We start from the raw sequence: 14,566 nt of genomic DNA, 5'->3' as shown, positions 1-14,566 counted from the left end.
ATATATGCACTGGTAGATCTTTTTTTAAATTTAAGGATGTTTGAGGGAAATGTTGAAAGAGAAGGCAAGGTTGACAAAGTCCAGGTTTTTTGCTTGTGGTCTGGAGGTGCATTATTAGGGAAGATTCGCCTCGGTCTCAATGATGGTAGGCATTTGTCTTATAAAGTACTCATATTTTTTGCCTCATGGGAGGAAGAGGACTGACTAGTGGGATCCACCGTTGTAATAACGGACCATCGATCCCTGACGATTTGCCAAGCCAATAATGGATTCCTCAGTCAATCCTTTTCCTTCTCTAGCGCAAGCTACTTAAAACGTTCAGAAAGATATAAACCAGCTACAGAGAAGAGAGATAGTTTACTGGACCATTTACACCACTTTCAAAATAGCTTAACATCATTATCTGGTGTCCTTACACCTAATTCATTTGGTATTCTAACTTCTGCTACTGAACAGCACTCCGAGGCCCGGTAGAAAGTCTATGGCAGGCGGACACAAAAGGGGTCAGCGGTCAGAATGTCAAGCATGCCCCGTCTTCCCAGAATGGCGCACTCCAGACAGTGAGGGCCCCCTGTTATACGCTCTCAGGATCAGGCCCACCTCAGGCCTGGGGCAGCACACACCAGAGAGTCCCAGCTGTGGTGGCAGGGAAACATCATTTACCACGCAACCATTACAACGCGGTATGGTTACATTGTGGTTTTTACAACGAAAGTCGTTACACCGACTTGCACTGGAGGGCACTCTAGACTAAGGAATAGTGTGAATTACTATTCCAACACCTTCCCTACTGTACGTAGACTGGAGTTGGAATAGTAATTCACACTATTCCTAAATCCAACGCCCTCCAACGCAAGTCGATGTAACGACTTGCGTTGTCAAAACCGCGATTTAACATACCGCGTTGTGATGGTACGCGTTGTACCATCATACATCCGTGGTGGCAAGTCGCTGTGACCACAGTCCTGAGCCCTCCCAGGTGGGTGCCGCCATCCCACAGGTCCTGCAAAGCTCAGGTAAGGGCCCACTTCTCCCCACTCGTGTCCAGGAGCCGCCAGTCGCAACGGATCGCGGAGCAGACCAGGCAGGCAAGGCCGGCCCCAGCCGGCCTGTCAGAGCCGCCGCACCTCCAGGAATCAGGCAGAGGGGCTACTCAGGAGGCCGGAGCTCTTGAACTTCTTGCTAGGCCCAACACAGATGCGCTGACCCCAGGCAGTCACTCCACTCACTGTATCCGTAGGTGCGTCCTGGGCGCTGGACCCCCCAACGCAACCTCCTCACCTCCCTATGTGTCCACGGAGCTGCCGCAGTCTTTGCTGCTAGTCGCCGGGTCTCTGCAGGTGAAGCGTCAGTCCCACTAGGCCAGGCTCGAGCGGTGAGATGCCTGCTGCCGTGGAAGCATGCACCTCTGGTCGCCACAGGATGGTTGTGCCGGGAGGAGGAGTCGACACACCAACGTGGCTTGGCCGCCGCCGGGGAGTAGGCAAGTCCGCGGCCAATGGAGCACCCCTCCTAGTTTCCGGCCCATCGGCCGCAGCTCCGCTGGCAGGACCCAAAGGTAGGCGGTACGGTATCCCAGTTGCAGTCCCGGGCTAGCGGCTGCTAGGCTGCCACGGGGCACCGGGGATCGGATCACCAACGCAGCGCGGCCGCGGCTATGAAGGCCCCATATCTAGGCGCAATCCCCTCCTTCCACGGCGATCAACCGGCTAAATTGCTCTCCACAGGTGGCCCCAGAGCAGCGGCACTGGCAGAGGTAATCACTATCGGCTGCAACGCCCCATGAGGCTAAGGGCTGGTGGTATAATGCTGCAGTCGGCGGAGAGGCAGCAAAGTACGTCCTACCTCACCACCTTCACTTTTATAACATTCTTGCAGAGCTCCAGGCTGTGTTTTAAAGACATACAGATACCTCAGGAAGCACATATGGGGCTCTGCATGCACTATATTCAGAAAAGAAGATAGAGTAAACATGAACTCCTTATAGTGTGTCAGAAATAGGCAGATGCATTCTGCAAAAAAGAGGCAGACGTCCTATCAGCTCATCGGCCCTATGCTGGTGCTATTGAACTAATGCCTGGAGCAACAGTATATGTCCAAATATAAGCGTTCCCACAAAGAAGCTAAAACATAGCAATATATATTGATGAAGATCTCAGAGAGGGGTTTAGTTGGGACTCTTTGTCACATGCTCGGGCACCCACCATCTTTGCTACAAAAGCTGATGAAGAGCTGCATTCTTTCACTGATTAGAGAGACCCAACACCCAGTGACGAACGGCATGGATCTGGAGTGACGGGCAATGGGGGGGGGCAAGGGGTGTAAAAAAAGAAAAATAAACTTGCCTTATCCCCGCGTCTCTCCTCCGTCTCTCCTCCATGTCGGGCCAGAACAGGAAGCATCTAGGCTCTCCTAAGCCAATTGGTCTGAGCGCCATGGTTTGATGCTCAGACGGGGACTGGAAGCCTGGGCATGTTCTCCACCCAAGCTGTAATGCAGCCTGGGTGAAGAACATGCATAGTGCGCATGACTGTTTGGCAGGTCCAAGACGCCTGGCCAAACATTCATGCGCCCTTACAGAGTGACCACCACTCCTCCCCCTGCTGTGTTAGCAGAACAGCCTCACCCGCAAAGCTTCCGCAGCAGGAAAAAATATAATTATAATAACATTGCGTTATTATCCATGTATTTTTCCTTTATTTACACTGCTGAAAAGCAGTGGGGCAACACTCCTGCAGTTTAGCTGAGGAGCCGCCACTACCAACACCATTACTATAAGCAACAAGTATCCTATGTCATTTGTCTCCATTTTATGGTTCAACTATGTACTGCTCAATGGTTCACAAAATTGAAATTCTGCTGAGCCTCAATCCTTGTGTGAGTTATAAGGACACATGAATGGAAGACTGCTTCAGCACCAAATATGGGTATTGTGGTATTTCATGGTGTACTTTAGTCTTTTTACTGCCCCAGCAGCATTTCATTAATAATGCATTATGTGATCTCCTGGATCGATTTGTGATAGTCTTCCTCAATGATATTTTGATGCTTTCGGTCACTTTTCAAAAACATTCAACAGAATGCGAAAGACGTTCTATGATGTCTGAGGCTCCATCAATTGTATGCCAAGTTACCCAAATGTACATTTGAGTCATCCTCATTCAGATTTCTAGGTTATATCGTCTCGGCCTCCAGAATAGAAGCGGATAGAGATAGCATACAGGTACTACTCCAATTGCCAGTACCAAAGACAGTTAAAGACATCCAGTGTTTTGTAGGATTCACCAATGTTTACTGTCAATTCATTACAGCCTTTTCATCTTTGATAACACTCTTTGCACGTCTTACACAGAAGGGAGGTTTTCCTAGCCTTTCTCTCTTCAGGAACTAGTGCAGCATTCCCTTCATTAGTGGATCCCTGATTCCCAGCACCTGATGAATTACTCAAAATTGTCCTCTCCTATTTCTGTCTAAAAAATTCAAAGTCATATTTGGTACACTAGTTTTTTTATGAGAATAGAGGTATGCCTTGAAGTAGCATTATGAATTCCAGTGTTAGGTAACATAGGGCATGATTTAGAAATTCTCGGACGGACCTCCACCAGTCAGGGTAGTGGAGGACATTACCTGGGAGTACAGTCCATCAAATTTAGAGATAACCACCAGCCAAACACTCTTCTATGTACAATTGTTTTGGTGAACGGCTGCTGTTTTTTTGTTTTTGAAAAACAAAATACTACTGACCCCCACAACCTGTGAGTTCTCCATGGGTGTGGGGGTCATTATGCTTTTTCCTGTCCATCACCGGCAGGTTTTTACTGGCAGTGACTGACAGGGAAAAAATATATTATACCGTCCACCCTAAATAGGAAGAGCAGTATACTATCTATCCTTCTTTTGATGGCCCCCATTCCATTGGAATGTTCTGTTGACGGAGCCAACGGGGACTCCGTCAGTGGAAAACTTAAGGTCTGCCCATCTCTAAATGAGGCTGGCAAACAGATCGTGCGGGGGACAGGGTACTCGCTTGTGTTTCACATAAAACAATATTAGAGAACTGAGTCTTATTGCAATTCAACAATATAAGAAAAAGAGAAGGAGAGGAGTGGAGGTCTTTGATGACAACAGGGAGGATAAGAGGAATGACGGGACTAGAGGAAGGAGATAAACATATTGCCGTAGGTTGGTGTAGAAAGATGACCAGATGTTTAATAAATATTATTTCAAGTATGTTTTCAGAATTGGAGGTTTTCTTGCCATTGTACACCTGGTGAGAGGGATAGTTCTAGAGAAATGGAGCAGGTACAGAGAAAGACAGGCTTGAGACTTTTGCAAAAACAACAGTTGATGGACAGAATGCAGAACAATGTCATACATTCACCCCAGTACAGAGATCTAGGCTTGAGACTTTAACTTATTTGTTGCAGTCTTAAGACATCTTAGTTTCAGAGCTCTTTCTTGCTGCAAGAATCTTTTGAGGTGGATTGAAGGAAGGTGGAAAGTTGAGCAAATAATGAAGGAGCTTTAAAGATCAAGCCGGCAGTCTTGATTTTGATTCTGATCTGCTCCTTAAGCAAGTGAAGTTTGTTCAATACAGGGGAATGTGGTTAAGGTGCTTCAGACCTCGTACCATTGTAGACACCAAATGAAGCAGACATTAAGCGGTATGGTGCAAGAGATTTTTCTGTAACTCTATTATCATGACATTTCTATAATATATGGGAAAACTCGTCAAATGTCAGTTGGTTAAAAGGGAACTTTCATATTTTCAGAGATTGGGGAGCAGTTCTTGCTGACTTTGAGCGTAGATGCCTGTACTGCATAATTATTGTGTGGAGGGGTTTCAGTTCATATAACATAACACACACACATTTCTGGAGGCAATATTTTAATGATTTTTCTGAAAAGAAAAAAAAGCATTCCAAGATGGCTGCTGCATATGCCCACCCATATGTGATGGCCAGATTGGAATGTCTTTCTGAAACAACAGAAACACCATTCTATAAAAGGGGTAAAACAAGCATTTGCCAATAAAATTGGTGTCACGGACAAGAACTTTTATCTTTGCTAATGCTTGTTTTAATCTGCTTTTCCTTTTAAGTTTACTGTTTATATTTCTTCTGGACATTCTATTTTACTTTTGATCCTTTCTTCTGTGTTTTTATATGATCGTGTTGTTACAACTTGTCTTGTTTCTAGCTCCTAATGGTGTTATTATTTTCAGGCATTTTACAGTTTTTCTTCAGCACCCATCCCTTCTGCAACTAATGCAGCCTCAAAAATTACAAATAGCATAATAGATGAAACCTGGAATAAATGGAACCCTCTGTGCAAAGAAGTAGTAAAAATAAGCTGTACTAGTCATTAAGGACAGCAGGCGTGGAGGCTTCAAACACAATAAAATATTCACATTTTTCAACTTTGCAAAGCTAATACATTGAATAAACAATTGACATACTGTATGAAGATCATTTTCATGTTCCTCAAAAGAAGAAGCATACACGTCTGTTACACTTCTGTTTTAGGTAATGTGCCTTTTGCAAGCAATGCTGGTGCAATTAAAAACAGCCATTAAAGCAGAAGGGTACAAGCAAACACAGTCAAATAAAGTATTGAGTTCAACTACAACATGGGAATGATTGCAACTAAAACGGGCCAGATGGAGAACACTTGTTTCACAATCGGCAAGCAGTAACTATATCCTAATGAAATTGTATTTTGAAAAGGCATATTTCATTAGTGTTGACATTTTACAGAATGCTGAGACATAGAAAATGTCTGCCATAAAAGTACTGCAGACAAATGTATAGCACTCTTTCAGCTAAAGGGTGATACAAATCTCTATGTTTATTTTTTTTAAAAGCTAGCCTTAAAACTTTTTACAAGACATCTTTATCTGTCTTCAGTGACAAAGGGTGGTGTAATAGAGAAACAAGGATTGGCAAAGTTCTGGGTTTGAAGTGGTAATGTTTGACAGTGTAACTTTTCTAGAAAGTATCATAGGGCAAATGGTTGTGTTATTTGGGAAGTGCAGCTGAGACTTCAAATGTAGTACTGTCTAACTTAGATGGACAAATGGGTTTGTTCTGGAATACACAACACAGCCACAACAAGCTCGCCAGACTTACAATCAAGGCAGCAAATTAAAACTGTCAGAAGGCATTCAGAAGTAATAGTAGTAGAGAAGTATTTTGAAATATAGCTTGCTGCTGCTGTCTTTCCATTACATTGCTCTGTTTCAGGAGATAATTTTGCTGAATTTTTTGCCAGTAAATGTATCAACCCCTGAAGGACGACGATTGCTGGGATTTGAGGTGATCATCTGCAGATTACAAATGGACGCCTGCTACAACACACAATTGAATGAGCCACCTGAGTTTCAGGAGCAGGTCAATACTGAAGACCAAGAGCTTTACCAAGTAACACCTTGCCACGTTGTCGCATTAGTGTTTGAAATATCGCAGTTCCTCTACACTTGACAACTTATTATAGCCCTCATTAAGAAATTATTGATCCTTGTACTTATATCATATTACCTACTGGATATCTGCCCTGTTCTCCCAGTCCCATTAATTTGGAATTTCAACGTGACCAAGGTCATTCGCGGCTCATATTTTCCCATGCAAGATCTGTTAGGACAAGCCTCCACCAATAGCTCTGGTACTTTGCATTACACAGATATTAACTTAAACAAGAATCACATTGGCACCAGTCATTGGTTGACACAATTGTTTGTTTTTCCATGGAGTAAAGCAGACTCAGCTTTACCAGCCTTGATAAAGTCCGGATAAGACGAAACACACGTCGGCTGTTCATCCTTCTTGACTGTTCATCTTTTTCATCTGTAACATCATATTAATACCTCTACTATTGTCAAATTTCTTGAAGAATAAAAAATGCGATTTATGGATTCAGTCGCTAGCCTCACATGAACTCTTTACTAACTTATGTCGATGCTCTTTCATTTGCCTTGGGGTGTGCTGCAAACCTTTCTTGTATACTTCGCTGTAGTGGGTTGCCAACTCTTGGTGAGCCAATGTACAACATCTTGGGATGTTTTTAGGAGAGTACCATATTTTTGTTCCTCAAAATACATATCTTAATTATACCTTTTTCTGCACCCCATTAAACTTTGAACCTCAGTAAAGTGAGGCAGATATTTGCAAGACTTATTCAGGGAGTTGGTTTTGATTTGAAACTTTGAACTCTGCAAAGCATGTAATGCTATATATTAAATCAAAGTTTCATCAGTGCTTTTACTTTTATAATTAAAAATAACTTTTATTCACGAACAACTAAGCAATAAACATAAAATTACAATTTTACATAGTGAAAACTAAATCTTTTTAGCACTTTCTAAACTAGACATCCTTAAAAAAGTCACTCAGTATTAAACAACGTAAAACCTATTAATAAGTGTTTTCATAAAGTCCACAAGTAAAACACCTACCCGATGTGTTTGTTAGAGAGTTTAACATTTAATGCTCCTCTGTATTGCATTTATTACATAGTTTATAAAATAAAACACCTTCTTATTGTATTTGTCAGAGAATTCATACTGTAAACCCCCTCCAATTCGATTTACCATGGGGTTAACCCGTACAGATCTCCTACCTATTGCATTTGCCATGGGGTCTGCTATTAACATCAGTCATGAGAAAGGAACTACTTCATGAGTGAAATAACACAACTGCTGGCCTATCCGTTACCTGTAGAGAAGAATATCGACATGGAGGCAGATCTAAAGCACTCCTCTCAGTATTACTATTAAAGGTCTTTTTGGTGATGCTAAAGCTGGTTTTCAATGCACCTAACAAGGAAGGCATACGCTTGGTTTGTATGTAGCCTAGTTTGTCTCCTAATAGTGTGTACATACACCATTTACATACATATGGAAATAAAGAGAGAAATCTAGATGTAAAGTTGTGTCACAAAGAAGAATCAGGAAAGGTGTAGTACAAACAAGGAGTCCTATTCACAAGCTGCACTTTGTAGTACATTTAGTAATGCTTCAATGGAACTACTCACATACTGCAAAATGATGTTCACAAACCTACACCTTCATGTCTTTTCTATGCGAAGGTCTCAGCCACATGTGCAGAGCTCTTCGTGCACTTAGGCACAGGTTTCAGTAGTAAATGTGGGAGAAACGTGGGGTGATATATTTTATACATAAATGTACATTTTAATATATTTTACTTATTTAATCAAGTATTAAACATTTAATTTGAAGAGGTAATGTGTTGCACCTTTTGTCTAGTTCTAGGTAATAATAATTAGTTGTTAATTATTTTAAGTTAATTTATATTTTATTTTAAATTAAAATATTTCAAATATTTTTTTAATAATCATTTAAATTTATTGTATTCTACAATTCTTCATCATAGGGGCATCTCTGCCTCGGTGACAGAGACCAATGCCTCTGAGTGGTATTAGTAGTAACTTTTCATTCATAAATCCTATTCCAGAAGTCTCCACCCCCAGTTTTGGCGGGGAGAGACATGTAACTCTGCACTAAGTAGGAAACTTACACTCCGAAATTGTGAATAGCAAAAATGTGTAAAGTTACTACTAGGTTCAGTAATTTACACATGAATAAATATGCACATGCAAACTTGTGTGTGTGAATACGCGCTCATGTCTTTGTTTATTTATCAAACAGAAAGCAAGGAGAATTGGTCACACAAATCGTCAGCAAATAATCATATTATGGGTGAAAACTAACTCATTGAACAAAAAAGATTTATGTCACACCCTGAAAAAAAAGCATTGGCAAAGCCAGTGTTCTCACTTGGCTTGTTGCTCTCCCACTCGCAATTTGTGTGTTTTTTCTTCCCCACTCGCTTTTGTGCTTTTTACCCTCACTCTTTGCCACTTTGACCTTTCGCCTTTCAATTCTCTTACTCCAGCTTTCTCATTCGATCTCTCAGCCGCTGTTTCTCTGTCTTGCCTCTTTTCTTTGGGTTTTTCCTCTTTTTAAGCTGCTTTTTGCCTCTTTTTGTCTTCTGCTTTTGCCTCTTTTGTCCCTTGCGTCACAAGCTTTTTTCCTACTTTTTACCTGCTCTCACTCCTTGTTTGCTACCTTTACCCCCTGCGGCGGTCTTCCCACCTTCTTCTTTTACCTACTTCCTGTCACTCGTGCCAACTCCGCCAACAGCCCCCGGGGGATTCCTTTCATCTCCTACTTAATTGTGGCCGCATTTAAAACGTCATTAAATGTTCATAGGACTGCAATTTTCAAAGTTTTCTTAATTATTTGTGGCATTAAACAGAGAAACATCAAGATCTCATTTGTCCTGTCATCACCACAGATCTCTTAGGTTTCCCCCACAGATATTACCTTTGTGAAGACGTGAAGCGACTTGCACATATTTACTGAAGAGTTGGACTGAGCCCAAGAACTGAGTCACTGCCAATTGGAGCAAAATGGACGTCCCCATTGGATGCTTCAATGAGCAGAATCAAAGTGTCTGGTGAGAACTTTCAGCTACACTTTCAATTTAATTCCATGGGTTACGAATCTTTAGAGCTCCTTCTTGCCACGAAGCTGTGTAGATTGTTTTTATGTTCCATTGTGGTCCTAAAATGATCATTCAGGTTGCTCCTCTATAACTTGTCTTGGAGAATTTACTAGATCAACAACATTCGCAAATTCTAGGGGAACCCCACTTTCATTTAGCTCTAATGCACAAAAGTTTGGCATTGTGGATCCAGCATCTTTTTGTTATTGTTTCTTTGGCCAAACAGCACGCGCCCCACTTTAATGTGTTACTCCTACGGATTTTGACTGTAATAACTCATTACAAGGCCTTCCCGCTGATAAAAACATATTTTTAAGGTCCTAGTGTCTTCCTTCTGCTGGAGAGCTTGTCTGCTGTAAAAACATTCTGATTGTAGGAAGACTTTTATCTGCTCTGTGGAGCGTCTGAGGAATGTGCTGTAATGTTTGTTTAGTCATAGCACGTCTTCCTACTATTCACGAGGGATTAGCATGAAGAACGCGTGTGTGCTCATGCACAATGACCTAAGTGGTTTTCACGCTAACTGATAAACATATCTATTATGTCCTGATAGCAGGAATCATAAGTGTGAATGAGACATAATAGGAAGGATTTCTGAAGGATTTCACACTAGGCAGTGAGGCATATACACGCGTAATTTCACATAAAATATGAATATGACTCAATCATGTGACAATATGGCATCTATTGAAGGGCGTGCTACCTTGTGAGAGGCCTGCTCTAACAACTGATGGCCTATCCGAGGCATGGGGGTGGGTTATATTTAGGACTTTCAGTTCTATGGTATTTTTTTCTTTTCCATCTGTAATTATCCTTATTTCATTTTTGTTATTTTATTTGTATTTATTTTGTGTGTTGTCAAAAAATTATTCGGGCACAGGTATATTGCCACATTTATTTTTCCCGATCAAGGTACACTTGTTCTTGGATGCCTCATGGGCTTTAGTGCTGTAAGAAGCTGTCAGACCCCGTTTGGGGGTTACAGAGTAGGCTGGGGCTACAGGGCTCAGCGTGGGGGTTGAGGTCTTTTGCCTCTGTTGTCCCGAGCCCAGCCTAATATGGTTCTGCATACGGGCCAAGTACATCCCCTACAGCACTAGACTGTCAATGGTAGCGATGGTTAGCAGTCACAGGGTTCTCAGGGAGGTTAGTGTGAGCATGCTCGTAGTCAGAGCTCAACAATCACCCAACAGCACAATTAGTGAATGTCCAGCCCACGGCTTCTTTTATTCAAAGAAATTAATTATACTTTAATGCACACTAGAAAAAAACTACTATATACTATTATGACAATATGCAGTTCAGTGTCCTTGTGTGTTATCAGGCAGTTTGCTGCCTTTCTCTGTTATCTCTTCAGATCAACCCCCTTGATCAAGGCTTGGTACCCCCCTCTCTTTGTCGAGGTGGGACTCCTCTTTTTGGGGAAAGAGTTATTAGCATGATTATGGCTCAGATGCAGTTATCTCTCCTGAAGTTAACGCGCACAGTCTTTGCTCCCAAGTCTAAGTTTTTCAGTCTTACCACATGGTAGATCATTCCTTGTTGGATCGGTGCAGCTGTCAAGCACTCTCTCTATATTGTGCAGATGCAGCCACTCATAAACGGATTACTTCTGACAGATGTGACTACACACAAGCCAGTTACTTCTGACATGCAAATGGGCCTCTGCAATTATGACACAATTTTTGTGGTTCCTACCAGGAACCAACGCAGAAACACTGCAGACCCACAGACAGTAGGATCCACAGACGACTCTCTTCATTCCTTCTATTCTGGGTGCCCAGTAAGATACCTGGTGCATGCAACTCCTTCCTTCTCCTGGACAGACACACATCCTGCAGGATTGACAGGCCCCTTCCCTCAGCAGACAGGGAGCCTTCTAGGCACATCAGGACAGGCGCACAGCTCTTCCAGCATGAGATCCAGACAGAGGTGATGTTCTCATACCTCTCGAAAATGGCTGTGAGACGGACACGAGCTCTGACGGGACAGCAATCCTCAGACTACTCCATAGAGCTCTTACTTTTTTGGCCATAGAGGACTTGGAAATTGAAAAACAAATAGCTTAGTGAGATTCCACTTTAATTCACTGAAATCAGACAGAAGATTTGTATCGACTTTCTGCAACTTCAGATCTGGTTTGAGGTGGTTCTCCTTTCAAGCTTTCAAGTGTCTACTCCAGGCTGCTCTCCAGGCAAAACTTTGTGGAGAACAGTGTTTCCCAAACATTTTAGAACCACAGCCAATTTTTAGAACTTTTGCGACCCACCTAGCTTTAATGGACATGAGGTAGGCAATTTTTTTTATTTTACTAATGCATGCTGTGGTAGCACAAAACCACTTACAGACAGCACATTTTCTATTGAAATGAACACTGAATTTGCACAGACATACAGTTTTATCGATAAAACTATATTGCATGCAATAGAGTGTCCTCGAGTGGAGTGTTATAGCGTGGAGTGGAGTAGGGTAGTGTAGAGTGTCATAAAGTGGAGTGGCATAGAGTATCTCCAAGCCAGTCCCTATAGAATGTGGGCCCCTGAGCTAGCAATTTAATGGCAATGCGGCGTTTAGCCAACAGTGGTCCAAGGAGCAGACATTTTCTACTCAGCTTTTTTCCTGCCGGCGACGGGAGTAAACCCAATAGTACCTGTTTACCAGTGCGTTGCACAGACCAACCTATGGCCCGTTTAGCTTTTCCACTACTTCCTGCCAGAAAGGTATAATGAACAGACAGGACCAAGCCGGTGTATGAAGTCAGCCTCCGTCTCCCCGCAGTGTGGGCAGCATACTGCACAAGTGGTGCATATAGTGTGCAGGGTTTTGGGCGTAAGATATGCCTGATTCATATAAATATATTTTACTAATTTAAATCAAGCATTGGAAGAGACCGTCCGTACTCCCTTGCAACGTCTCCCACTCTGCAGCTGTGATAGGTTCCACCACCGTTTCTCTCTATTTCTTCTGTAGTTTTAGTGGAGGCACCGGGAGGTAATAATGCAAGGCCCTGTACATCATTAATATCAGTCGCCTCCCTCCTGCCATGGTCAACATCACTGAAAATGTCTGCGATGAAGGTGGTGCATCTGGAAAGCATGGCCAAAGCTCGCGTGCTGTGGTCAAAAGTTTTGCGTACTGAAGATATTGTTCCACTCCTAGTGCAAAGGACACAATAGCGTCCACCCTGGTAACAAACCATCCATTAGAGTCCCTCAGTGTGTTACAGCCACTGCTCAGCCACTTTTCTACTGGCATGGCCTTAGCCATTCACACAAAATGCTGCAACAACCAAATATTCATGTCAGGTGTATCACCCTCTTATTTAAGCTAGTCTTAGTGCTCACGCATATACAGTGAAATGGTGCGTGAAGTGATAGGTGCTGGTGACTTAACATTTACATCACATTGACAACATTGAACAAAACTCTAGATCTCTACATCCACGTTTGCAGATGAGGGCTCCAATTATATGTCTCCACCCCATCTCTAGAGATGGATAATAAGAGACTGCATTGGTGCTTCCCACACCTCCCCAAATTCTAACAGGTACCACATTTAGCCTGATTGCTTAACCGATCTACTGAGTGGATCATTCCATCTAAGCTATATTTCTAAAATGAAGTTATAACACTTTCTCCGTAATCAACTTTGAATAGTTAATATAGTGTGTTTCTTTTTAGCTTTTTCACTGTCAACTTTCAGGCCCAGAATACCTTGTGTGCACTTCTATCCATGGTGAACATCATCTCAGCTTGGATCCTTGTTGATGTTAATATTTAAATGTATTATCGGTTATTCCTGTGTTATATCGAATGCGAGTGTGAATACACTCTTCATAGAGTGTCAAAGTGTTGTGGTGTACCTCAGAATTTGAGTCACATAAATGAGAAGTTTTACGTTTCCTAAAGCAACACGTTTCATCAAGGTGTATGCCTGGGCTGTGTTGTTATCCATTCAAGTCTCTTTTTCTGTGATCCGATGCCTTGAAAATGCACAAACCTTGCACCAGTATCTAGCCTGAATCCCTGTTTACTTGCTTCCTATCAGATGAGTGTTTGGTGCGCTCCAGAGGTTTCACTAGTTCCTGCTTTCATTGTGGGTGCCACCATGTGTTTCATCACAGCAGCTGCCCTTGGGCCAATTGATTTTTTCTAGGGTTTGTCTACCCGCGTATTGTCAAAGATGTCACCCATATAGAGATGGATTTAGGAATTTTGATCACTTCCATGTTGTTTTTGCAATAGGCTTATATTGTTTAATTGTGATTGCTTAGGGTCACCACTGTTGGATGAAAAGGACACGTGCCTGAACATTGATATCTATATTGATCGGGGATCATATAGCGTTATCCCCTAGATAGTTAAGGACTCAGCATGTGTGGCCAGACATAGGCACACAGCGTCAATGAACTGGAAATGCTCTCTCATATAAGCCTGTGATGCCCAATATTTTTGTTCCCAGTTCATGGTTTCCTCTTTAGTTTTTGGTATAATTTGTTTGTTGCCACCAAATGGCTTGTATCTTTGAAGAAATGCACTACGCTGCAACAAATAGCTGGAAGAATCAGATCTCTTTAAACTATCAAAGCTCTGCTTGCATTGTAGTGAATGAACGATGCAGTGTCCGTTCGGAGCAGTGGCCACACACTGACAATTTTATGCAAAGTAATGCTTCACTGTTAGCTGGATCATCATTAAACAAAATATATGTGGGAGTTGCTCTCTTGAGAAGTGATGCTGTTAACAGCAACAGCATAACACACAGAAAATGACACAGTGCAGGTATGGCTGGAGCATGCTGCTGCTCTGCTTGGTTGTATGACACAACCACACATGCTTAAACCACGCATGCCTTAACCATGCATGCTTTAAAACGATCGTGTCTTTACCACACATGCCTTTACCACGCATGCCTTTACCAAGCATGCCTTTACAACTAATTTTGTTGTAAAGGCATGATTGGTAAAGGTATCTCCTTCATTGTAATCCACCCGCCCCAGCCCTATTAAAACTACCCCGACCCCCTACCCTGAGCCCTAAAACCCT

General features: G+C 42.5%; 1 long non-coding RNA gene across 4 annotated transcripts in view; it reads left to right on the top strand.

Moving 5' to 3' along the window:
• LOC146805938 (uncharacterized) overlaps nt 1-14,566 on the top strand; it is a 118,457-nt gene that overhangs the window by 36,224 nt on the left and 67,667 nt on the right. For all 4 annotated transcript variants that reach the window (XR_014967941.1, XR_014967943.1, XR_014967940.1 and 1 more), the window contains one exon: nt 9,312-9,473. This is a non-coding gene — a long non-coding RNA (uncharacterized LOC146805938). The remainder of the gene's footprint in view (nt 1-9,311; nt 9,474-14,566) is intronic.

This window comes from Triturus cristatus, chromosome 8 (assembly GCF_964204655.1).
Source record: "Triturus cristatus chromosome 8, aTriCri1.1, whole genome shotgun sequence".
Classification (NCBI taxonomy): domain Eukaryota; kingdom Metazoa; phylum Chordata; class Amphibia; order Caudata; family Salamandridae; genus Triturus; species Triturus cristatus.
Note: the sequence above shows the minus strand (reverse complement) of the source record. Positions and strands in the feature narration are given on the sequence as shown.